The sequence below is a fragment of the Bos mutus genome, chromosome 22, assembly GCF_027580195.1.
Source record: "Bos mutus isolate GX-2022 chromosome 22, NWIPB_WYAK_1.1, whole genome shotgun sequence".
NCBI classification, from domain to species: Eukaryota; Metazoa; Chordata; class Mammalia; order Artiodactyla; family Bovidae; genus Bos; species Bos mutus.
In genome coordinates this window covers 5,720,328-5,745,852 of record NC_091638.1, presented here as the reverse complement: position 1 = coordinate 5,745,852, position 25,525 = coordinate 5,720,328, and the positions used below count along the sequence as shown (strand labels likewise).

The following is a 25,525-nucleotide window of genomic DNA, read 5'->3' as shown; positions in this document are numbered from 1 at the left end:
GCATTTAAAGTTTAAGCAAAATACACAATCCTAAGTATGTATGAGAATATTCATCATGATACAGATGACATATATATATATATATGTCATCTATCTTCAGAGAAACCGTTACCCAAAGTTCCCATATGAAGTTTCACATGAGTGAATTTCAGTTAAATCACAAAAATTCCAATGGCTTAGCTTGAGCCCAGTGCAGACATTGCCCCAGGCCAACAGCTGGTCTGTGACAGAGCTGGGATAGACCACTGATCTCTGAATATCCAACACAGTCACATCTGCCTCCATATTGACTCTTGGGTCAACTAACTGGGGAAGGACAAGCCAGCCATACATTATGGGAATTACACACTTTTGTGTGCAAACCTTTAAAAGGCAGATGGCTTGACAAGCAGGTGACCGAAGGTGAGAAGCCTCAGAAGTCCTTGAGTACTGGGTCCTTCCCTTGCTCCTCCGAATCCTAGTTCCACTGCATGTGCTCCTGTCTTGCTTCCAATCAGATCCTGGCTTTTCTCTTCTCCTGATTTGCATCTCTATCTTTCATCCTCAGCACAAGCTTTTTCTTGTGTTATTTGTTAGGTTTATCCAGGCTTGTCCCGGCTCTAGATCTGTACCCTCCTCATCCTATTCTGGATGACTGGGAGGACCTACCCACCTCTGTGCCTTGAGGCATCCGTCACCTGACCCAGGCTGCATCCGTATTGAAAAATTCAGACAGAACTCAAGAACACTTGACCTGGGGCTCAGAGGCAAGTTCTGGCCTGGATTTGTCACTAAAATTCAGTGATACCACACAGGATGCTTCAGTTGTCTGGATTCAGTTTTATTTAAAACAACTGAAAAAAAAAAAATTATAGTGTAGGAAATAGGCCTAATTATCTCAAGGGCTTTGTATTATTTAGGACTCATATTAATAATTACAAGTGATGTGTGTGTGTTAGTTGCTCAGTCATGTCTGACTCTTAGTGACCCCATGGACTGTAGCCTGCCAGTCTCCTCTGTTCTTGTAATTTTTCAGGCAAGAATACTGGAGTGGGTTACCCTGCTCTCCAGGGGATCTTCCCCACCAGGAATTGAACCCAGGTCTCCTGCATTGCAGATGGATTCTTTACTGTCTGAGCCACCAGGGAAGCCCCACAGATGATAGAAAACCCAATCCAAACTGGTTTGAGTGATTAAGTGGACTTGGCTCATGTAACCAAAAGGCACATGGTTTGAGGTGGTTTCAGACATGGCTGCATTCAGGGTTCAAACAGTGTCTCCTGTGGGTGGTTCCCATCACCCCTTGGCTCTGCTGGCTGATATCCTAGCTTTATTTTCAATATCCAAGTTATGGAAGGAGAACGGCAGTGGCTTCAAGCCTAATATTTTCTCCTTTTCAAGTGGAAAGAGGAGAACAATGAAATACTTTCTCAAGTTAAAAAAAAAAACAATCTAGTTGTTTGCTATTAGTTCTGAGTGACGTGCCCATCCATGATTCCATCATAGTGGAGTGGCTGTACTGTGGGGATTGGCTTGACCTGGGTCACGGGCTGCACCCCTTAGGCTGGTGGCATGACCCTGCCTAACCTCTCAGACTGAAGTGGGTGACCCAGAGGTCTTCAAACAAAAGCAGAGACTGTGGGCAGAAGGGGATGGAAGCTGGAGAGACAAGGAGAAAACATCTCTGCAAGTTCCTTTTTCCTCTGGAGGTCTCTGATTTCTAGCTCCGGCTCATGCTTTTGCTGAACTGTTTCTAAAAGGTTTAGATGGGTGATATTGTGGACTCCATGTTGGCATTGGAATTAGGAGCCTGGGGGTCGAGTCCTCCCTCCCCCAGCTATGTGACTGAGCAAGGTACCCCTCTTCCCAGAGCCTCAGCATCCTTATCATCTACCAAAGGAAGATTCTGGACACAGTCCTCCCAAATACTTTGTCAGCTCTAATATGCTGGTTTCTTTGAAAGTCCATATTGTTCATTTAGGGCTTCCCTGATGGTTCAGACAGTAAAGAATATGCCTGTAATACAGGAGACCGAGGTTCGATCCCTGGGTTGGGAAGATCCCCTGGAGAAGGGAATGGCTACCCACTCCAGGATTCTTACCTGGAGAATTCTATGGACAGAGGAGCCTTGTAGGCTATAGCCCGTGGGCTTGCAAAGAGTTGAACATGACTGAGCGACTAATGCACACACACTGTTCAATTAAATGCCCATCCAGAAGGGAGAGGCAGTCAAAAAGAATTTCCCCACTGGGATGAAAGCTTTAGCAATGAAAGACGTCAATGTAAATTCCTTCCTGTGTGCTGTTTTCCTTCTTGTACTTAATAGAACACAAAAGCACTACATTTTAACTAGGAGTTTTACTGCTCTCTTGGTTAATCTTGCAGTGAAATTATACTATTGCATTTGGGACTACATCCCATATTCCCATAACAATAGGCTGGATAAGCCTTAAGAACAGAAAAGTGATGATCGTTAATATAAAATTTATTGGAAACCCATTCTTCTAAACACTTTGCCCTTCCTTTAAAGAAATTGCTTTATTGAAAAAAATTTAATCCATCTGATCATGATTTAGTTTCTATTGACTCATCATTTTTCGTTGGCAGAAGTGATTTAACTTCCAAAAAGTATTTAAGGAGTAACTTGACCATTTTTTCCTGCCAGCAAATAGAAAATCGCATTTTATTTTTCCTGTGAACAAATGGATTTTAAACTTGAAGTTTCTAGTCCAAAGATATGAATGCTTGGGCTGATTTAAACAGAAAAAAATGTCGTGTTCTCTTGGTTCAGCGAAGAAGCAATGGTAATGTCCAGCCGGAAGACTCTGGTACCTCTGTGGTCGTTGTTCCTGGCTGTGTGTCCTGAAGAGGGGGTCCCCTGCCACGTTCAGAGCATCACTGCTGCAGGGGACGTCCTTGTCCTCCTCACACCTGCGAGACCTCGTGGCATTTCCTTCTGTTTTGTGCCTGAGTGCACGTGGCCGCCATCACCACGGGTAATAAGAGCAACCACTCCACGTGTTGTTACCCACACAGCTGTGCTGGAGAAATGAGCCTGTGAAGGTGGGTGGGGAAGCCAGTGGGGAAGACACTAGGAAGAGAACCAGCCTGTGGCTCAGAGACCTCGGGTCAGGCCTTGCCGCAGCATTGTCTGGCTGTGGGACGCTGTGCAGGTCACTGACCCCACTTATGGTTTAGTTTCCTCAGATGAGGACACTGGGCTCCACCCACAGTTCTTAGCTCACGAATGGAGAACGAGCCTCAGTTCAGTTCAGTCGCTCAGTCGTGTCCGACTCTTTGTGACCCCATGGACTGCAGCATGCCAGGCCTCCCTGTCCATCACCAACTCCTGGAGTTTACTCTGAATCATGTCCATCGCATCTGTGATGCCATCCAATCACCTCATCCTCTGTCATCCCCTTCTCCTTCTGCCTTCAATCTTTGCCAGCATCAGGGTCTTTTCCAATGAGTCCGTTCTTCACATTAGGTGGCCAAACTATTGGAATTTCAGCTTCAACATCAGTCCTTCCAATGGATATTCAGGACTGATTTCCTTCAGGATGGACAGGTTGAATCTCCTTGCAGTCCAAGGGACTCTCAAGAGTCTTCTCCAACACCACAGTTCAAAAGCATCAATTCTTGGGCACTCAGCTTTCTTTATAGTCCAACGCTCACATCCATACATGACTACTGGAAAAACCATAGCTTTGACTAGACAGACCTTTGTTGGCAAAGTAATGTCTCTGCTTTTTAATATGCTGTCTAGGTTGGTCATAGATTTTCTTCCAAGGAGCAAGCATCTTTTAATTTCATGGCTGCAGTCACCATCTGCAGTAATTTTGGGGCCCCCAAAATCAAGTCTCTCACTGTTTCCATTGTTTCCCCATCTTTTCGTCATGAAGTGATGGGACCAGATGCCATGATCTTAGTTTTCTGAATGCTGAGTTTTAAGCCAACTTTTCTCTCTCTTCTTTCACTTTCGTCAAGAGATTCTTTAGTTCCTTTTCACTTTCTGCCATAAGGGTGGTGTCATCTGCATATCTGAGGTTATTGATATTTCTCTCAGCAATCTTGATTCCAGCTTGTGCTTCATCCAGCCCAGCATTTCACATGATGTACTCTGCATATAAGTTAAATAAGCATGTTGACAATATACAACCTTGATGTACTCCTTTACAATCTGATGTTTCATGTCCAATTCCAACTGTTGCTTCTTGACTGCTTCTTGACCTGCATACAGATTTCTCAGGAGGCAGGTCAGGTGGTCTGGTATTCCCATCTCTCTAAGAATTTTCCACAGTTTGTTGTGATCCACACAGTCAAAGGCTTTGAGCCTCAAGAGGTTACTATTAACAGTATGGTAAACATACATCTCAGTACATTGATTTGGATTTGAAATAAATCTATTTTTTCCTCTAAATGTACTTTTTTTCTTATTGAAGTATAGTTGATTTACAGTGTTGTATTGGTTTCTGATTCAGGTTTTATATATATATATATATACACACACATATATTTCCCCCCCCCCAGTGGTAAAGAGTCCACCTGCCAATGCAAGAGACTCAAAAGTCACAGGTTCAATTCCTGGGTCAGAGAGATCTCCCGGAGTAGGAAATGGTAAACCACTCCAATATTCTTGCCTGGGAAATCCCATGGACAGAGGAGCCTAGTGGGCTACAGTCCATGGAGTTGCAGAGTTGGCTACCACTGAGCACGCATGCACTGCACCATTATATAGATATGTTCTTTATTAGGTTCTTTTCCCTTATAGGTTATTATAAATATTAAATATAGTTCTCTGTTCTATACAGTAGGACCTTGTTTATCTGTGATGTATATGGTAGTGTGTATATGTTAATCCCAAAGTTTTAATTTATCTCTCTCCTTTCTCCCCTTTTGTAAACATGTTTGTTTCTATGTCTAAGAGTCTATTTCTGTTTTGTAAATAAGTTCATTTGTATAATTTTTTAAGATTCCACATATAAATGATATCACATGATATTTGAATTTACATTTCTCCCCTGATGAGCAGTGTTGAGCATCTTTTCATGTGCTTGTTAGTCATCTGCATATCTTCTTTAATATATATTTGTATTTATTTATATATAGGTATATTCAGGTTTTCTGCCCATTTTTAAGTCAGGTTATTTCTTTTTTTGATAAGCTGCTTATATATTTTGGATATTAACCCCTTATTGGTCATATTATTTGCAAATATTTTCTCCCATTCAGTAGGTTGTCTTTTTGCTTTGTCAGTGAATAAAGAATATGTGCAATAGATACATGATGAAATATTGATCAGCCATAAAGCGGATGAAATTGTGCCATTTGCCACAACATGGATGGACTTAAAGGGTATTATACTTAGTGAAATAAGTCCCACAGAGAAAGGCTAATACTGTTACCACTTATATGTGGAATCTAAAAACTAAACCAAATGAATGAATATAACAAACAGCAGCAGACTCACAGAAAAAGAGAACCAATCAGTGATGACAGTAGGAAGAGGGGAGGGGGAAGAACAAGAGAGGGGTAGGGGATTAGGAGGTAAAACTATTATGTATAAAATGAATGCTCTACAAGGTGTATTGTACAGCACAGGGAATATAGTCAATATTTTATAGTAACTTTAAGTGGAGTATAATCTAAAAAATATTGAACCACTATGTTATATGTCTGAAGCTAATAGAATACTGTAAATCAACTCTGCTGCTGCTGCTGCTGCTGCCGCTAAGTCGCTTCAGTCGTGTCCGACTCTGTGTGACCCCATAGACGGCAGCCCACCAGGCTCCCCCGTCCCTGGGATTCTCCAGGCAAGAACACTGGAGTGGGGTGCCATTTCCTTCTCCAATGCATGAAAGTGAAAAGTGAAAGTGAAGTCGCTCCATCGTGTCCGACTCTTGCAACCCCATGGACTGCAGCCCACCAGGCTCCTCCATCCATGGGATTTTCCAGGCAAGAGTATTGGAGTGGGGTGCCACTGCCTTCTCCGAAAAACTATACTTCGACTAAAAAAATAAAATTCTCAGTTTGATTCTTGTTCAATTTCTGTGACTTCCTTGGCCTTTTGACTCTTATTTGTTGATTCAGTATCTCTGAGCCAGATCAGGACTGTTGTGTTTAAAATATACGCAGACAGTATCACACACAGATACTACCAAATGGAAACAGTGTCCATTTGGGTTGGCTCTGGCCTTGCTGGGGATGCTTCTATCTCAGAGTCGTCTTCTCTGAGGCTGCCGGGCATGGGCAGGAGGCTCATGCAGGAAGATGTTTGGGGCCGCCCTTGGCACTGAGCAGGAGCCTTATGTGTCTACAGCTGATACTTGCCCATCCATATTTCTAGTGACTGCCTACACATTTATTAAATGTCCTTTCTAGTTAGTAAGATGGAATGTTTATTTTTCCAGTTTAGCTGAAGGCAGAATTCAGATGATAGAGAGGAGGACTTGTTGGCTGAAGACAGCTGACTTCAGAAGTCCTCTGAGCAGGAATACACCAAGGTGGGCTTTGTGTAGATAACATCATGGATGAAAATGCCTTCCTGTGTCCTGCTGGTTGGTACCTGCCCTTCTCTCCTGGGAAGGACTGTTCCTGCCTGTGTAGACGACAAGGCAGTGAGTCATAATGCTATCTAAATTTGTGTCCAAAGCTGACCACACTGCTGTGTCCAATGCATAAAAAATAACATTTCATTCCCCATCATTGGTCTCTGCCCTAGAATTCAGGTAGTTACTGTGCTTTCTGCATTCGCCATCCCACTGTTGCTCATACTTTCAAGAGTATATTCATTGGTTTAAATAGCTTTGTCATATATACAGATGCTTTGAGTGAGTACAGTTGTTTAGTTGTTTAAATCCAGTTTCATTTTGATAGAAGGGAATTGTTCAACTATGAAATGAGTAAGTACCCTTTTCATATGCCCTGTGACAAACACATTGAATAAGAAGTGCTCTGTTTATATGGTGTCTGTTTTCCTGAGTAGGAAGCTCATTGTTTCATTGATCATCTCATCATAGTCGGTTAATATTGTTCCAAAAATCTCTGCACTTTCTTGAGTAGTTCCTTCCTCTTTTCTCCAGTGGGCTTTCTCCGCATTCCTGACTCCCCTCCAGCCCCCACTTCCCACACTTAACTCATAGTTTTCATCTACTCACTTTGCTCCTTTCTTGCCTTGTCCTTTTTTCTTTGTAGTGGCTGCCCCTGTAATAGGGTTTGACTTACTGGGCAAGTGCTATGCCAGCATGTCAGCTGAAGCCCTCTGGGGAAATTGCATTGGTTTATGGCTATGTATTGTATGTGTAAATGACATGTAGATCAGATAAGGAAGAAGACATCAGTGTTGCTTGTTTCCCACAAAAAATGTTTAGCATAAGAATCTAGACATATATTATTGCATTTGTTTTTAGCATCAAAGATTATTACAGTAGAGAACAAGATATAAAGAAACAGTGTTGCGTTCAGACTGACATGGTCTTTCCAAAAACTCACTGTGTCTTATTCCTTTCCAACCTGCCTCTGACTGTCTAAATTTACAATGATCTTTCCCCAGTGTTTTCTGTAGGGTTGACCCCTGTCTCTGAACCATCGTGGCTTCTGGAGGATCATCCACAGTGGAGAGACCTGCTGGCCATTTGGGCTCTACCCCTCAAGCCTGAGCTGGGGCCCGCTGGCGACTCCTGGGTGTCGAATCCCTTTCCAGCCACCACTGTGCATTGTTGGGGGGACGGGCTTCAATCTCTGAGAGCTGCAATTGCGTCCAGTGACGAAAAGGGTGCTTGGCTTTCAGAGGAGCCTCTCCCCAAAGCTTCGTGTTTCTGCAGCTTAACAACACATGAGCCATTGTGCTCTGCTTTCTCTTCCCCGTGGGTCCATATTTTCCTGCAGCACCATCTCATTATGCAGCTTTATAGTTTTCCCATTCAAGAGACTGTTTGCCTTCATCAGCGCCAGCTTAGTGATGTGTCTGCTTTGATTTTAAAATGATTTAGCCCAGCCTGGTTGACGTCTCCCCTTTTTAGAAAACAGCAAAGACATTACTTCCTTTCTCTGATTTCTCAAAGAGGTCCTGCCCCAAAACAAAACCCACTCAAATTATGGTTTCCTATAAACATTTTTAAAAAGAGCAAAAGAAAGATATATGAAGTTATTGGTAATTGGGATAAGAAACATCAACTTACAAACATGTGAATCCTTCTTCTCCTTTCCACTACCATCAAAGGGTGAGACTCTATCCTGGGACTTCCGCAGTTATACCAGTGTATTTGTTAAAACATCCTTGCTTACAGACAGGACAATCCTGATTCAAATGGGCTCAAACGAGATCTGTCACCTGACAGCCTGGAGCTCCATGGGCAGGGCGGGCTCTAGGGGAGGACACTGGGGTCCAGCCCTGTGCCTCTGGGCTGTTCTGCTCTGGGTCAGGCTGATGTTCACCCTGTTACAGGGTGGTTGTCAATGGCAACTGTGACAGCTGCTGCTTCTTGGAGGTGAGAGGGGGAGATGCCGCGGAGCAGAGGAAGGGAGTGGACAGCAGTGGGAGGTGAGGGGGGCAAAATAAAGACGTGGGAGGGGGAGGAGGAGGGGGTGGCACAGACTGAATTAGAAGAGAATTTTCTGGACTTAGAAGGAAGAGGAGAGGCCCTTTAGAACCTTAGCTATGCACGTGCAAAATACTGACAGTGCGAGAAATGGGGAAGAACACGTGAAAGAAGTTTATCTTTGGGTTGTAAATACACACTCCTTTGGTATTTTCACAAAGGACTTTAGATTTTCATTGATTTTCAATTATTTTGGTTGCTGGAGTAGGGCAGCTCCTCAAGGTTGCTTTGCTCAGCACTTCTGCCATTCTGTTACAGAAAGGTTAACCACATCATTTATCATCCAAACAGGGCCCTTGAGGCTGAAAGGGGACCCTGTTGGTGACAGCGCCAGTATGACAGTGTAACCAGGACTGTCCAGGCAACCTAAGAATGGTCTATACCAATATCTGGTACGTAGCTGTAGTTAGGAATGCTGCTATAATACTGCAAAGTGAGGTGCTCCAGCTCCCAGCCTCCTCTGCACCTAGTGTGGCCAGGTTTTATGGCTCTGGTCTGTGAGAAGAGCCGGAAACCCCTGCAGAGGTCTTGCCTCCCTCGGTGAATGAGCACTTGGGGAAAACCATGGTTTCCATGCCTCCCACATACGTGGTGCCCAAAGATGCATCTCATTTGCATGAGCATTAGGATGAAAAGCGATGCCAGGACGGAGACGAGGAAGATGAGGGGATAGAGGTATTGGTGGTTTCATGGACCAGGTGCACAGGTCTGGTCTACTCACCTCCTGACTTCCTGTAGCAGGAAAACATGAACTCTTCCTTGTCTAAGCCAGTCCACTATGATTTCTGTATCTCATACCCAACTCAATTATGCTTGTACATGGACTGTTTTTTGTTTTTTTAATGTCGGGTTGCAGTAAAATGGAGCTGTAAGGTAAGGAGGCTTATGTGGCAAACACATGTATGTCATTTCTGTTGTAAAGGAACTATCCATTAATTGAGAAGACCATCTAAATCTTTCCCTGCAGTTGTGTTTTATTAAACTGTGGGCATTTTCAAACACACACAAAAGTAGAGATAATAGTAGGATGAGCCTCAAAATATCCATAACTGAACTTCATTGATGATCGTTTTAGTATTATTGTGGGTGTTTTTCTAAAGCAAGTTTTAAAGGTATCCACAGCTGGAGAAACAGAAAGGGAAAATTTTGAATAATTTGCCGAGATAACAAGGAACTCTCATCAAAAGTGAAGTTAACTCATAGACTGCTGACCCTGGGCAGTGCTGGGCCGTGTGAATCTCTGCTAAAAACACTCATGCAAGTAAGCTCTCTGTCATGGTCTGCCCTGTAGATGGAGAAAGGAGCAGAGCCCTGGCAGGCCTCACGGTCTTCACTTGTCTTGTGACCCTAGACATCTGACTTCAGCCCTGTAAGCTCCTGTTGTCTCCTCTGTGGGAGGGAGATGACAGTCACCTTACAGCAGTGGAAAGATGAACAAGATAGTAACGATTAAGTCTACGTACAGTAGCTGACACGCCCAAGTGCTCAGTGTTGTAGTTGAGTCGTGTCCAGCTCTTTTTTGACCCTATGGACCGTAGCCCATCAGGGATTCTCCAGGCGAGAATACTGGAGTGGGTTGCCATTTCCTTCTCCAGGGGATCTTCCTGACCCAGGGATCGAACTTGTGTCTCCTGCTTGGCAGAGGGATACTTTACCACTGAGCCACCGGGGAAGCCCTAAGTGCTCAATAGTTGGTCACTGTTGCTGTTATGCAGATGACACCACCCTTATGGCAGAAAGTGAAGAACTAAAGAGCCCCTTGATGAAAGTGAAAAAGGAGAGTGAAAACTTTGGCTTAAAGCTCAACATTCAAAAAACTAAGATCATGGCATCTAGTCCCATCACTTCATGGCAAATAGATAGGGAAACAGTGGAAACGGTGGCTGATTTTATTTTGGGGGGCTCCCAAATCACTGTAGATGGTGATTGCAGCCATGAAATTAAAAGATGCTTACTCCTTGGAAGGAAAGTTGTGACCAACCTAGATAGCATGTTAAAAAGCAGAGACATTACTTTGCCAACAAAGGTCCATCTAGTCAAGGCTATGGTTTTTCCAGTGGTCATGTATGGATGTGAGAGTTGGACTATAAAGAAAACTGATCACTGAAGAATTGATGCTTTTGAACTGTGGTGTTGGAGAAGACTCTTGAGAACCCTTGGACTGCAAGGAGATCCAACCAGTCCATCCTAAAGGAGATTAGTCCTGGGTGTTCATTGGAAGGACTGATGTTGAAGCTGCAACTCCAGTACTTTGGCCACCTGATGCGAAGAGCTGACTCATTGGAAAAGACCCTGATGCTGGGAAAGACTGAAGGCAGAAGGAGAAGGGGAAAACAGAGGATGAGATTGCTGGATGACATCACTGACCCAATGGACATGGGTTTGGGTGAACTCCAGGAGTTGGTGATGGATGGGGAGGCCTAGCGTGCCGTGGTTCATGGGGTCACAAAAAGTCAGACACGACTGAGCGCCTGAACTGAACTGATTGCTGTTATCATTCACTTGGTTTTAATTTGTGTGAGTTTCTTCATTTTTCTTTGAGGCTGAGTGGTGAAGTCTATAGAACCACCAAAAAATAAGGTAGAAAAGTGTCTAATTACATAAGCCTTGTGAAATGCTATGTCAGAGAAAGTCAGGACCCCGCTCCATTCTCAGAGACTTGATTTCTTCTCCCAAATAGTAGGGCCCTGGGGGAAAGATGGACACCTGGCTATGGGTCTGTCTCTCTGTTCCAGGGTCCAGAGGTTGTTAAGTTTGCTATAGCGCTGAGTGCCTGGGGGGATGCTAACATCTTAGATCAGAAGGAAGTTTCTTATAACTGGATCATGAAAAGAAATCATTTGGTTTTGGAGATTTAGAAATATTTGAACAAAGTCATTTTGGTTTTGAAATTCTCACACAGACTGAGTCAGAAGTCCTCAAGTTGAATGTACTAGAGTTCTGTCTAGGGAGGCCTTACAGATAGCTGTGAAAAGAAGAGAAGCGAAAAGCAAAGGAGAAAAGGAAAGATATAAGCATCTGAATGCAAAGTTCCAAAGAATAGCAAGAAGAGATAAGAAAGCTTTCTTCAGTGATCAATGCAAAGAAATAGAAGAAAACAACAGAATGGGAAAGACTAGAGATCTCTTCAAGAAAGTTAGATGCCAAGGGAACATTTCATGCAAAGATGGGCTCGATAAAGGACAGAAATGGTATGGACCTAACAGAAGCAGAAGATATTAAGAAGAGGTGGCAAGAATACACAGAAGAATTGTACAAAAAAGATCTTCATGACCCAGATAATCACAATGGTGTGATCACTGACCTAGAGCCAGACATCCTGGAATGCGAAGTCAAGCGGGCCTTAGAAAGCATCACTACGTTATGGGAACTCATGTACACCTGTGGCAGATTCATGTTGATGTATGGCAAAACCAACACAATACTGTAAAGTAATTAGCCTCTAATTAAAATAAATAAATTTAAATTAAAAAAAAAAAGAAAGCATCACTACGAACAAAGCTAGTGGAGGTGATGGAATTCCAGTTGAGCTATTTCAAATCCTGAAAGATGATGCTGTGAAAGTGCTGCACTCAATATGCCAGCAAATTTGGAAAACTCAGCAATGGCGAGAGGACTGGAAAAGGTCAGTTTTCATTCCAATCCCAAAGAAAGGCAATGCTAAAGAATGCTCAAACTACCGCACAATTGCACTCATCTCACATGCTAGTAAAGTAGTGCTCAAAATTCTCCAAGCCAGGCTTCAGCAATATGTCAACTGTGAACTTCCAGATGTCCAAGCTGGTTTTAGAAAAGGCAGAGGAACCAGAGATCAAATTGCCAACATCTGCTGGATCATGGGAAAAGCAAGAGAGTTCCAGAAAAACATCTATTTCTGCTTTATTGACTATGCCAAAGCCTTTGACTGTGTGGATCACAATAATCTGTGGAAAATTCTGAAAGAGATGGGAATACCAGACCACCTGACCTGCCTCTTGAGAAACCTATATGCAGGTCAAGAAGCAACAGTTAGAACTGGACATGGAACAACAGACTGGTTCCAAATAGGAAAGGAGTACGTCAAGGCTGTATATTGTCACCCTGCTTATTTGACTTCTATGCAGAGTACATAATGAGAAACGCTGGGCTGGAAGAAGCACAAGCTGGAATCAAGATTGCCAGGAGAAATATCAATAACCTCAGGTATGCAGATGACACCACCCTTATGGTAGAAAGTGAAGAGGAACTAAAGAGCCTCTTGATGAAAGTGAAAGAGGAGAGTGAAAAAGTTGACTTAAAGCACAACATTCAGAAAACTAAGATCGAAACAGTGTCAGACTTTACTTTTTGGACTCCAAAATCACTGCAGATGGTGACTGCAGCCACGAAATTAAAAGACGTGTGGCTTTTAATTGGCTTTTCCTTGGAAGGAAAGTTATGACCAACCTAGATAGCATATTGAAAAGCAGAGACATTACTTTGCCAACAAAGGTCCTTCTAGTCAAGGCTATGGTTTTTCCAGTGATCATGTATGGATGTGAGAGTTGGACTGTGAAGAAAGCTGAGCGCCAAAGAATTGATGCATTTGAACTGTGATGTTGGAGAAGACTCTTGAGAGTCCCTTGGACTGCAAGGAGATCCAACCAGTCCATTCTAAAGGAGATCAGCCCTGGGTGTTCTTTGGAAGGAATGATGCTAAAGCTGAAACTCCAGTACTTTGGCCACCTCATGCGAAGAGTTGACTCATTGGAAAAGACTCTGATGCTGGGAGGGATTGGGGGCAGGAGGAAAAGGAGACAACAGAGGATGAGATGGCTGGATGGTATCACCGACTCAATGGACGTGAGTCTGAGTGAACTCTGGTAATTGGTGATGGACAGGGAGGCCTGACGTGCTGCAATTCATGGGGTCACAAAGAGTCAGACATGACTGAGCGACTGAACTGAACTGAACTGAGAGTTCTGTGTCATTAAATCTCACTTGGGGTATTTTCTAGCATGTTCTGGGGAATGACATGTGTGTCTCCCCTTCATGGTGATGGGAGAGAGGGGCATAATCATGTCCACAGAGAGCCCATGCGTGTCTGGGCAGCAGGCCTGCCTCAGTGCCAAGGGCATCTTCCACAGGTTGGAGGGCATCTGAGTTTGGTTCCCTGGAAGCATAGACCAAGCAAGACAAGGATGGGGCTGCATGTTAGGGCTGCACTTCCCAGAGAGAGAGGGCAGCGAGGGAAGCAGGATGAAGAAGCAAAAGATGCTTGGTGAGGGTGTGGTGGCACCGGGAGTCTGGCTTCTGCCTGATCCCAGGGGGAGCCCTCGAGCAGGCTGTGTACCCCTGACTTGAGCCCATCTCAGGGCAAGAGGACTGGGCCCCCAGGTCAGCCAGTCAATGGCTGTGGCGTGTCCCCAGTTGGGAGGGGCAGGTGTAATCTCTCGTGTGCTCCCCTTGTCTGATGGCACTTCTCCAGCGAGTTGGTGGGAGAGGGGAGCTGCGAGCCATTAGCAGCATCATTCCCAGCAGCTGGGGAGGGGGTGTACCAGCCTAACAAAGGGGATCGAGGAGAGACCCCAGCAGAGTCCCCCACAGGTGACATCTCCTTTGAAGTCCGCTCTGTGTCCTTCATGCTGCTTTGACTGAGAATTTACTTTGAACAAAGGGGTTAAACCTCTAAAGATGTCCCTTCTCAAGTTCGATTAATACATGGGTGCTCTCCTAAGAGGGGAAAATTTTCTTAGCTTCCAACATTGGCTTTAATTGTTTTTATTATAACTTTACTTAAATATATATAAACCCAATAGTTTCAATAAACATCTTATGCTTGCATTTCTTAAAAAAGGCGTGAAATCAAAAGAAACTGCAAATGAATTTCTTAAAGTATAAGGCCATTAAAAATCAAACTGAGGCTATAAATCCAATGAGATGGATGGTGGTGTTTGACTGAAACTAAATTGCCATTTCAAGATGAACTCGTGACTGTGCAATGGCCCAGCTAGTCTCACGTTTCACGGCCTCTGCTGTAGGACGCTGGGCACAGGGCCCACTTTCCATCACTCTCTGTAACAGAGTTTCCCTAAACCCTGGGCTGCAGGGATGGTGAGAAGGAATTACTCAGCATTCCCGTGTAGTTGGTCTCTATTCCTGTCATCAGTCCATAGTCGTCAAAGGCATACCTCTTGGCACCGTTGTGATCACCAACCCAAATTCAGACGTGTCATTTGAATGCCACGGCTGCCCTTTGTCAGTCAGTCATCCGTAATACACTTACACAGCTTTATCAAAATCAAAGTGTGGTACTTTAAAAACCATTTAAAGAGCTGTTGTAGAGCACTTAACACTTGATATTAAGCAGCAGCTCTTTCCCATGAAGAGGGGGCATGTACACGTAAGTGTGTCTGTGTGCTGACACCAGGGAGCTTCCCTTGAGAACGCTTCCTTCGTCCTGTGCTCGGGACAGGAGGATGGGGATGAGGCGTTTCAGCCGTGGAGAGTGAACAAGCGACAGTCTGCAGGGCCCGCGGGTGTGCCCTGGGCCCCGTATCTCATTACAGCATTGGTCAGTTAATGATACCCCTTGGGCAAACCGCTGATGGAACAGAGTGAAAACCCAAGGAGCCGTGTGTGCACGAATGCTTAGTCACGTCCGACTGTTTGTGACCCCATGGACCATAGCCTGCCAGTCTCCTCTGTCCTTAGGATTCTCCAGGCAAGAATACTGGAGTGGATTGCCATGCCCTCCTCCCGGGGATCTTCCCAACCCAGGGATTGAACCTGAGTCTCTTGTGTCTCCTGCATTCTTTACCACCAGGGCCACCTAGGAAGCCTCAGGGAGCTGTGAGCTGCTGCATAGACAGTCCAGCAAGGCTGTTGGGAGATTGGGGCTCCTGGTGCCTCCTGGCTGATGGTGAGTGAGCATCGCCATGGTGCCTGCAGGCTGTTCCAACTGCAGAAGCTCAGGGACCCAGAGAGCTTGTGCCACTGCCAAGAAAGGTTCCTGACTTCCTCACCTCCACGTGCTCCCTGAGAACAAATCCCATTTCCTGAGGCAATCTGAGCACCACCTGAGCTAGCAGCTTAATGGAGACAGAAAAGGAAGAAGTCTCCTGCTGTCATAGCTTGGGTGAAGTCTGCTCCCAGATTCAGGAAGAACTGCACACTCAGAGAGCCCAGGGTGAGCCTTGAGGGTTAAGTAGAGTCTTGGGGGAGGGGGCAGGCCTTAAAATCCACTCTTTCAACACAGAGGTCAAAGCACAGAGGAAGCCAAGCGGACACCTGCAAGGGTCACCCTCTTCAGATCACCCTCTAATTTAACATTGGAGAAGGAGGATTCAGAGAGGGTGACTTGTTCAGGGTCTCACACATTCACTGAACGAATATTTAGGGATCAGTGTCCACTAAATGCTGGACACCCTGCCATGTACCAGATACACAACAGGTAGCCATAAGCCCTCAGGAAGCTTGGGGTTTAAAAGGGAGAGGCAGGTGAGTAACCAGATGGCGATGATGCAGTGACAGCGGTGCCTGGGGGGCGGGGGCCATGCATGGGAGGCCCTCAGCGGGAGCTCCTCTCCTCCTAGAGGAGGCGGGCAAATCCCACAGTGAACGCAGGGCTCCTGTCCGTTTCTGTGCTGGCCTCACTGCACAGAGCTCGGCAGGGAGTGGGAGGCCAGGGGCTTATTGCTCCCCAGCAGTGGATGAGCAGCAGGAGATCCCAGGAGAAACTCCGGGTTATTTCAGGAGCGTCGATTGAAAGAAGGAAGCTCCTGGCAACATTCTCAGACAGTTTCTCCTACTTCAATTCCACACCATGACCAGAAGGCTGCCTAGCTCTCCCTTCACAAGAATCTGTAACTCTCAGTTTTCTTCCATATAAATCCAACCCTCTGCTGACTTTTAAGACCAAGACCACTCCAGCTGTCTTAATCTCACAGGGTTTCCCAGGTGGCTCAGCAGTAAAGAATCTGCCTGCCAATGCAGGCGATCCCTGGGTCAGGAAGATCCCCTGAAGAAGGGAATGGCTACCCACTCCAGTACTCTTGCCTGGAGAATTCCATGGACAGAGGAGCCTGGCAGGCTACAGTCCATGGGGTTGCAGAGTCAGACATGACTTAGCGACTAAGCTCTCCACTCTTACCTCACTGCTCCCAGTAGGACCCTTCCATTCATTCAGATTGCAGGTGTCAAAATGATTCTGCCTGGTACTTAACGCTAACATTTATCTGGAAGTGACTGAACCCACGAGGTGGGATGTGAAGTACATGAGAAGAAACTTGCTCCTTAAAATGTGGTCCTTGGACCAATAGCATCAACATCACCTGGGAGTTTCTGAAAAATTGCAAAATGCTAGTCGCTAGCCCAGAATCAGACTGAAGTCCAACAAGGTCCTCATGTGATTCTTGTGCATATTCAACTTTTAAGAATATTCTAAAGAGTGTAAGTAGAATTAAATTCTAAATGTTGTACAAGTGGTTTAGATTAATTTGTAAGATAGCATCACATTGCTCACTTTTATTAATCTTAAATTTTAAAAAACCCCAAAACTTGTATGTATAGACTTTTTGATCATTGTTGATTGACAATTACAGCATTTTGATAGTTAATTTGAGTAACACAGGCATTATTACTAACTTTGTAAAAGCATACTCAGGATTCATAAAATGAATTTTAAAACCAGCAACTAAATAGAAATGTATTTTCAACACAAGAACATGTAAACACATTATAAAATGGTTAGAAACTTATTGATGTATTCAAAATATAAATGCTAAATACACATGAACAGATTACAATTAATAAACACAATATTATCCAAAAGCATATTGCATGAGAAAGAAATGATAATGAATCATGAAAAATTTGAAAATGTCATTTGCTCTTTGTAAACAAATTAAAAAGAGCTAAATCTGAAAGCAAAATCAAGGCAACACGTGTTAATACTGTGGATCATGGAATTGTAAGCACATCTTCGGACAAATTTCTCTAGCTACTGCCATGGCTCTGGCGTGTTCTTGTCAGGAATATATCCCTGGTGGCTCAGCTGGTAAAGAATCTGCCTGCAATGTATGAGACCCCATTTCAATTCCTGGGTCAGGCAGATTCCCCTGGAGAAGGTATAGGCTATCCACTCTAGTAGTCTTGGGCTTCCTTGGTGGCTCAGTTGATAAAGAATCTGCCTGCAACGTGGAAGACCTGGATTCAGTCCCTGGGTTGGGAAGATACCCTGGAGAAGGGAAAAGCTACCCACTCCAGTATTCTGGCCTGGAGAATCCCATGGACTATACAGTCACAGAGTTGGACATGACTGAAGGGCTTTCATTTTCATCTTCAAATGACTTTATAATTGTGTCTCCTGTTTGAGGGAAACTCCTTGGACAACTTTCGGGAACCAGTCATATAAATACATATGTGTAAAATTGATGTTTATTTATATACATATATATTTATATGACTTTGATTATGTTGAAAATATATCTAGAGAGACAGAGAGAGAAGAGGGTTGAGACAGAGTCGTATTTTTTTGTCTCAAAGAAAGCATTTGGGGTTTATCTGTGTTGTCTTTGGTTTTATCTTGTACTCCTGATACTCTAAGTAGAGTTAGTTACCTGTTCCAATTTCAAAACTGTCAGATTTATACACCACTTGTTCCGAAAGCCTTTGAACTAGATAAGAATTATTCTTGTGGATGAGGCTTTACTTTATCAATTGTTATTTTCTTCCTCTCTTTGAGGATTCTGGAGCTTTAGCAAAATGCGTTCTAAACAGGAAAGCTTTGTTCAACATGAAATTTGAATGCAGCAGAGAACTCCTTCTATATGCAATCAATATGCAAATCACTTTCAGAATTATTTAAATTTTAAAGCAATGGTGTTACACTAGTAAGAAATGGCTGAATTTTTAGTAGCATATATCAGAACACTAAAATACCAGAACCAATAATGACTACAATCAGCAATATTGACGAATCAGGTGGAGGTCACTGTCAGCAGACTTACTGAAATAGAAGAGCAGGAGATCATTGGAGAAAATGACATTGTGGGAACTCTTTTCCCAGCTTTAACTGAGCAGAAATTTTCCATTTATTCACACTGAATGAAAATAAAATTTTTGAGACAAATCACTCTAATTTTGAATTCAAGTCTAAGATGCCTAGAGCAATGACATATGCCCATGCTTGCCACAGGGAAATCTGCTAGGGAAAGTCATTTATCTCCAATCCAAACTTCATCAATTCATATTTTTAACTAACTTCAACCAGACTAGTACCTGCAGGAACCAAACTTAGGTTAAATGTTTTTTTTTATCATAGAAAATGTTTACGAAAGCCTCTATTTGTGTTCCTTTCCTGTATTCTTCTGATGATCTTGGTATTTTTATGGAGTGTAATGGTTTTCTAGGAATGAAACCTTATTGCATTTACCTTTAGGAAATAGGAGTTTACATTATAATGGTATGACTTATAGCCTTCTTCCAAGATCAAATTTAGCTGCAAATTGAAGGTCTGGTGAAGGTCGCCAGTGTTACGGGTGCTGATATACATCTTTACTGTTCTCTTCGTAGAGTTACGGGGGAAACCCTTGGGGTGACTAGGAAGAGCCTGTGACTTCTGGGTTTCCTTTCTTCCAGGCTCTGCTGTCTCTCTGTGTCCCACTGGGGATCACTGGAGGCAGAATTAGTTAAAGGCATCAATCCAGTGACCACATGGTTTGCTTCTGCATCCCGCATCTGCTATTCATGCTCTGGGTGGCTTGGGGCAAGTTTATAAACCCTCTACTTGCTCATCTGTCAAGTGAGGAGACCCCCACCACTGCTTCTCCCCCCAGGGCTGGTTATGGATTGAAGGATAACAGTGGAAATCATATGCTAAGTGCTCTGTAAGTGTTTGCTACTATTATACAAGCCAGGAGATGTGATTAGGCCCTTCTATTCCTTCTCTCTGTCCCCAGGAAGAACTTAGGGGAAAAGCAACATTTTTCATCCATATCTTTTCAATATTTATTTGGCTGCGTCGGGTCTTAGCTGTGGCACGTGGCATCTTTGATCTTCACTGTGGCATGCATATCTTTAGAAGCAACAGGGTGTGGCAGAAAGGACCCCAGTGTCGGAATCACACAGACTGAAGCTCTACTCCCCTCTCATATTAGCTGTTAATCAAGGATGTATCATTAATGCCCTCTCAACTTCAGTCTCCTCATTTGGAAGGAGCAATTATATCTACCTCAGAAGGACTTGAGGGATATTCAATTAGTTAATAAAGTAATTAGTAAAGAATGTATTAGAAGTAGTAGTGTTATTCAGTCATGTCTGACTCTTTGTGACCCCTGTAGTCCACCAGGCTCCTCTGTCCATGGGAGCTTCCAGGCAAGAATACTGGAATGAGTTGGCATTCCCTTCTCCAGAGGATCTTCCCTACCCAGGGATCAAACCCAGGCCTCCTGCATTGCAGACAGGTTGTTTACCATATGAGCTACAGGGAGGTTGGTGCAAGCAAAATTGTGGTTTCAGACCGTGAATGTTAAATCATTATAACTAGCTCAAACACATCTTTATTAATCAAAATAGGAACTATTACAATCAACACACTTTTGCCAATGAGAAATAAGTTTGTTTATTCCTGTAGCATACAAATCCATGCTTGGGGATTCGCTGAACTCTTGGAAAGCATTTTCTGCATTCTGCTGGTTGTGGGAGCGTTCTCCCTGCAAAAAGTTGTCGAGATGCTTGAAGAAGTGGTAGTCAGTTGGCAAGAGGTCCTGTGAATGTGGCAGATGAGGCACAACTTTGCAGCCCAGTTTGTTGAGCTTTTGAAGCGTTGGTTGTGCAGTTGGGCATTGTCAGGGAGAAGAATTGGGCCCTTTTTGTTAACCAACACTGGCTATAGGTGCTACAGTGTTCAGTGCCTCTCATCAATTTGTTGAGCATACTTCTTGGTTTCACTGGGTTTCAGAAAGCTGTGGTGGATCAGACAAGCAGCAGATCACCAAACAGGGACTATGACCTTTTTTGGTGCAGTCTGGCTTTGGGAAGTGCTTTGGAGCTTCTCGGTCCAACCACTGAGCTGGTCGTCTTTCGTCACGTGTCACAGTCCAGTAGAGAAATGGTTCATTGTTGTTTCACAGAATAAAAGAAGATGACACTTCAAAACGATGATTTCTTTGATTTTTGATCAGCTCATGAGGTACCCATTTATTGAGCTTTTTCACCTTTCCAATTTTATTCAAATGCCAAATGACAGAATGGTCGAAGTTGAGTTCTTTGGCAATGTCTCATGTAGTTGTAAGAGGATCAGCTTTGATGATTGCTTTCCACTGGTCATTGTCAGCTTCAATAGCTGACCACTGTGCTCCTCATCTTCAAGGCTCTCATCTCCTTTGCAAAACTTCTTGAACCACGATTGCACTGTATGCTAAGTCACTTCAGTTGTGTCCGGCTCTGTGCGACCCCATAGACGGCAGCCCACCAGGCTTCCCCATCCCTGGGATTCTCCAGGCAAGAACACTGGAGTGGGTTGCCATTTCCTTTTCCAATGCATGAAAGTGAAAAGTGAAAGTGAAGTCGCTTAGTCGTGTCCGACTCTAGCGACCCCATGGACTGCAGCCTACCGGGCTCCTCCCTCCATGGGATTTTCTAGGCAAAAGTACTGGAGTGGGGTGCCATTGCCTTCTCCGTATTTGTTAGCAATTCCTGGGCCAAATGCGTTGTTCATGTTGCAAGTTGTCTCCTCTGCTTTATGACCCATTTTGAATTCCAATAAGAAAATTACTCAATTTTGCTTTTTGTTTAACATCATTTCCATAGTCTAAAATAAACATACGATAAACTGCAAGTAATAACTCATTAGCAAAAAATCGTAAAGTGAGAATGTGCATTAAAATGGTGTATAGCATAACCACATTTATTTATTCATAAGAATGTATTCCAGTATCAAAGGCAAATTTCAACAATGCAAAAACCGCAATTACTTTGCACCCACCTAATAGCATTTCGGAGAAGGCAATGGCACCCCACTCCAGTACTCTTGCCTGGAAAATCCCATGGATCGGGGAGCCTGGTGGGCTGCCGTCTATGTGGTTGCACAGAGTCGGACATGACTGAGCGACTTCACTTTCACTTTTCACTTTCATGCATTGGAGAAAGAAATGGCAACCCACTCCAGTGTTCTTGCCTGGAGAATCCCAGGGACAGGGGAGCCTGGTGGGCTGCTGTCTATGGGGTCGCACGGAGTCCAACACAACTGAGGCGACTTAGCAGCAGCAGCAGCAATAGCATTTACCTGGCTAGTTGGTCAAAATTGTCAACAAAGGTCAATTTTCCTCCTTTTCTGTCCTCACAGACACATTCCGTGATTCATTTTGTCCTGGTTTTTGCTTCTGCAGATAACCTTTCATCACTCTCCAGTCTCCTTTTCCTCTACAAACTTACCATACCCTTCATCTATTTCTTTAAATCCCAGCTCTTCTCTGGGCCAGCATGGGTGTCAATTCAGTTCATCTGGGGCATTAGCTGGTCTGGAAGTTAGATCTTCCAGCAGAGATCTGCCTTTGAGAGAGCGGGAGAGAGGAGGAGCCTCTGGGTGTGTGTGTGTGATATGTGGGTATGTGTGTGTGTGTGTGGTGTTGGGAGGGGGGTGTGTGTGGCGGGGGGCGGTGTGTGGTGGGTGTGTGTGTTTCGTCTATCCACACATTCAACCAAAACTCACTGAGGTCTCACCGTTACACTGAAGGCATGCTTTATATGGTCTCACCAAACATGTGAAGTTTCTAGGAAGAAAGCCAGAACCTAGCCCTGGTCCCTAGCCTGACAATGTTCATCTATTGTGATGGTGGGGGTTGGGGGGAGTAGGGATTCATAAACAGGTACTTAGAAGGCAATACAATACACATAAAGGGCGTGCAGGAGCGTTAGGCAGGGGCTGCTCATCCATATGTTGGAGCAGCTGGTCACATCTTTAGAGGAAGCAGGGCTTCCTGAGGCTTGCAGGATGCGTGAGAATTAGCCCAGTGGGAAAGGGGAGGACAAGGACAAGGTGAACTGGAATGTTGGGGCGGGTGGGTCAGCAGGAGCAGAGCTCCAAAGCAAGACACAGCTTCGTGGCGGCCTGGCCACTGAAGAAGAGAGAGAAGAAAACCTGAGCCTCTGGAGAGATCAGGGGACAGCGCTGAAGCTGTACCTAGGCAGCCACAGTGTAGGATGTTCATGAGAATGATCTCTCCAAATTTGGACTGTAGAATTCTCTGAGGCTCCCCTTAACTCTCTCATGGTGATCTCTCCCTCTGCCATATTTTCCCTCAGGCTCTTTCTCTTGATATATGATCAGCACAATTTTTAATTGGTATAGAATTTTGCCACCAAAGTCTGAAAACCCATTTTCACCCTTTAAGGGATTTCCACCCTTGAGGCATTAGCTCCCTCCCCCGAGGCAGTTCTAGAAGGCCCTGTCCCCTGAATGGAGGCAGGAGGGGAAAGAAAGGGCAGTACTGAAGGGGGAAAAGATGGCTTTTTACACCTTAAAAAATACAGTTAAGAGAAAACACCATCAAAAATAAAACAAGCGATGGGATCACAATTTTCCTCTTTTGGGAAAGCCATTGGTCAAAAAAGGAATAGCAAATGCATATAAACCAAAATGTTTTTGGAGTTAATAACTGTAAATATTAATTAACATTGTATCCTTTGACCTTAATGATTTGCATGTCAGTCTGTGAGCAAGAGGGTAAGTTTTTGTTTTTATACCGTCCTTAGATTTGTCGTTTCAAGCATGTGTCTGGCAGTCTTTCTAAAGGTATCCGACCAGTGGGCTCACACAGCAGAGAGAAAATGAGATAGTAAAATTAGAGTGAATCAAAGACCCGACCAAGCTTAAGTTAGAGATGTCAATGATGCTGCATTTTCTCCAAAAGAAACGAAGGCTGTTTGTACTTTTCTGAGAATAGAGACGTTCCTGGCAAGTGACATGTCATGTCACCAAATGTGTGTTTACTGTTTGTGTCTGTTTTATATTTTCACTCAACATTGACATTTTGCCGATTAAGGCCTCGGGTGAGTGTTAACTTCTTTTTTGTGGTCTGTTGACCCAAACGCCTGTCGATCCATTTCATTCCATCCTGTAAGCACTTTGGGCAGGTAGAATGCCAGGACTGAGATTCATGTTTTCTAACTGGAGAGCTGACGTTCAGGGCGTATCTGTGTCTGTGGTCTGATAGGAAGGTGAAAGGTGGGGATTCGGCTCGCGTGAGGGTGTGTATTCACTCTGAGCATCACTGTGGGGTCACAATGCTGTTCCTACGTGAATGGTACCGCAGAGACCAGGGTTGTGGTTCCACAGGCATCCTTTCGCTTCTCTGCCTTCATTCATACAATGATAAGCCTGGCTTGGGCCAGGGGTTAGAAACACAAACACCTCCGTGGGCAGGACAGAGGACGGGGCTATAAACATGTATATTACAATGTCCCACAGCATCGCCGCTTGTTTTGTTCACACTCACAAAAGCAACGGTGTTGAAATTCCAGCCTCTTTCACAGATCGTTAATCTTTTCATTGGCATCCTTTCCAGACGCCAGTCATGGCTCTTCTCATAGCTTGTTTCCCTAATGGAAGATTAAGTTGTATTCTTTTGCGGCAGACACCTTTTGTTGGCGCGTTAAACCCGGGAATCTTTATGTCCTAGAAAAGTCTGTCTTTTTTTGAAACATGGAACGCTTTGTTTCTTTTTTCAATTCTTGAAAAAGACATGGATGTGAAGATGTGTTTTTCATTTTTGTTCCACTGTAATAAGAGCAGTGATGGCACTGGGATAATACCTGTTGGATGACACTGAACCTCAGAATGGGGAGTAATTGGAGGTGTGGGAACTGTGGCCAAAGGAACTGTGCCCTCCGGACCTTCCTTCCCTCTCTGCTGCAGGTGGCTGCCCCTCGTAGCATTCGATTATTGGCCCCTGTGAATATTAGTCCAGGACGGACGTGTGTGCTAAATTTTTTTCAAGAACTATAAATCCTGATTATTTTACATGGAATTCTGAATTTTAGAGGTTGGCCACAGAAGTTAAATTTAAATAAACAGAAATGATAGCGGTACTCCATAGTCAATGACTCAGGCCAAACATGGGAAAATATGAGCTTGACGCCCATAAGGCTCTGATTTTAAAGTTCTTTTTCCCCCCTAGAACTTTTTCTTTTCAGACAAATATTTATATACCCCTTACTGTTCTCTCAGTTCAGTTCAGTTCAGTCGCTCAGTCGTATCCGACTCTTTGTGACCCCATGAATCGCAGCACGCCAGGCCTCCCTGTCCATCACCAACTCCCGGAGTTCACTCAGACTCACGTCCATCAAGTTAGTGATGCCATCCAGCCATCTCAACCTCTGTCGTCCCCTTCTCCTCTTGCCCCCAATCCCTCCCAGCATCAGAGTCTTTTCCAATGAGTCAACTCTTCTCATGAGGTGGTCAGAGTACTGGAGTTTCAGCTTTAGCATCATTCCCTCCAAAGAAATCCCAGGGCTGATCTCCTTCAGAATGGACTGGTTGGGTCTCAAGAGTCTTCTCCAACACCACAGTTCAAAAGCATCATTCTTCGGTGCTCAGCCTTCTTCACAGTCCAACTCTCACATCCATACATGACCACAGGAAAAACCATAGCCTTGACTAGACAGACATGTGTTGGCAAAGTAATGTCTCTGCTTTTCAATATGCTATCTAGGTTGGTCATAGCTTTTCTTCCAAGGACAAGTGTCTTTTAATTTCATGGCTGCAATCACCATCTGCAGTGATTTTGAGCCCCCAAAATAAAGTATGCCACTGTTTCCACTGTTTTCCCATCTATTTGCCATGAAGTGATGGGACGGGACCAGATGCCATGATCTTAGTTTTCTGAATGTTGAGCTTTAAGCCAACTTTTTCACTTTCCTCTTTCACTTTCATCAAGAAGCTCTTTAGTTCTTCTTCACTTTCTGCCATAAAGGGTGGTGTCATC

At 44.1% G+C, this 25,525-nt stretch overlaps 1 long non-coding RNA gene across 1 annotated transcript in view; it reads left to right on the top strand.

The window, feature by feature from the left end:
* Positions 1 to 25,525, top strand: part of LOC138984729 (uncharacterized) — a 91,289-nt gene that overhangs the window by 47,390 nt on the left and 18,374 nt on the right. The window lies entirely within an intron of this gene.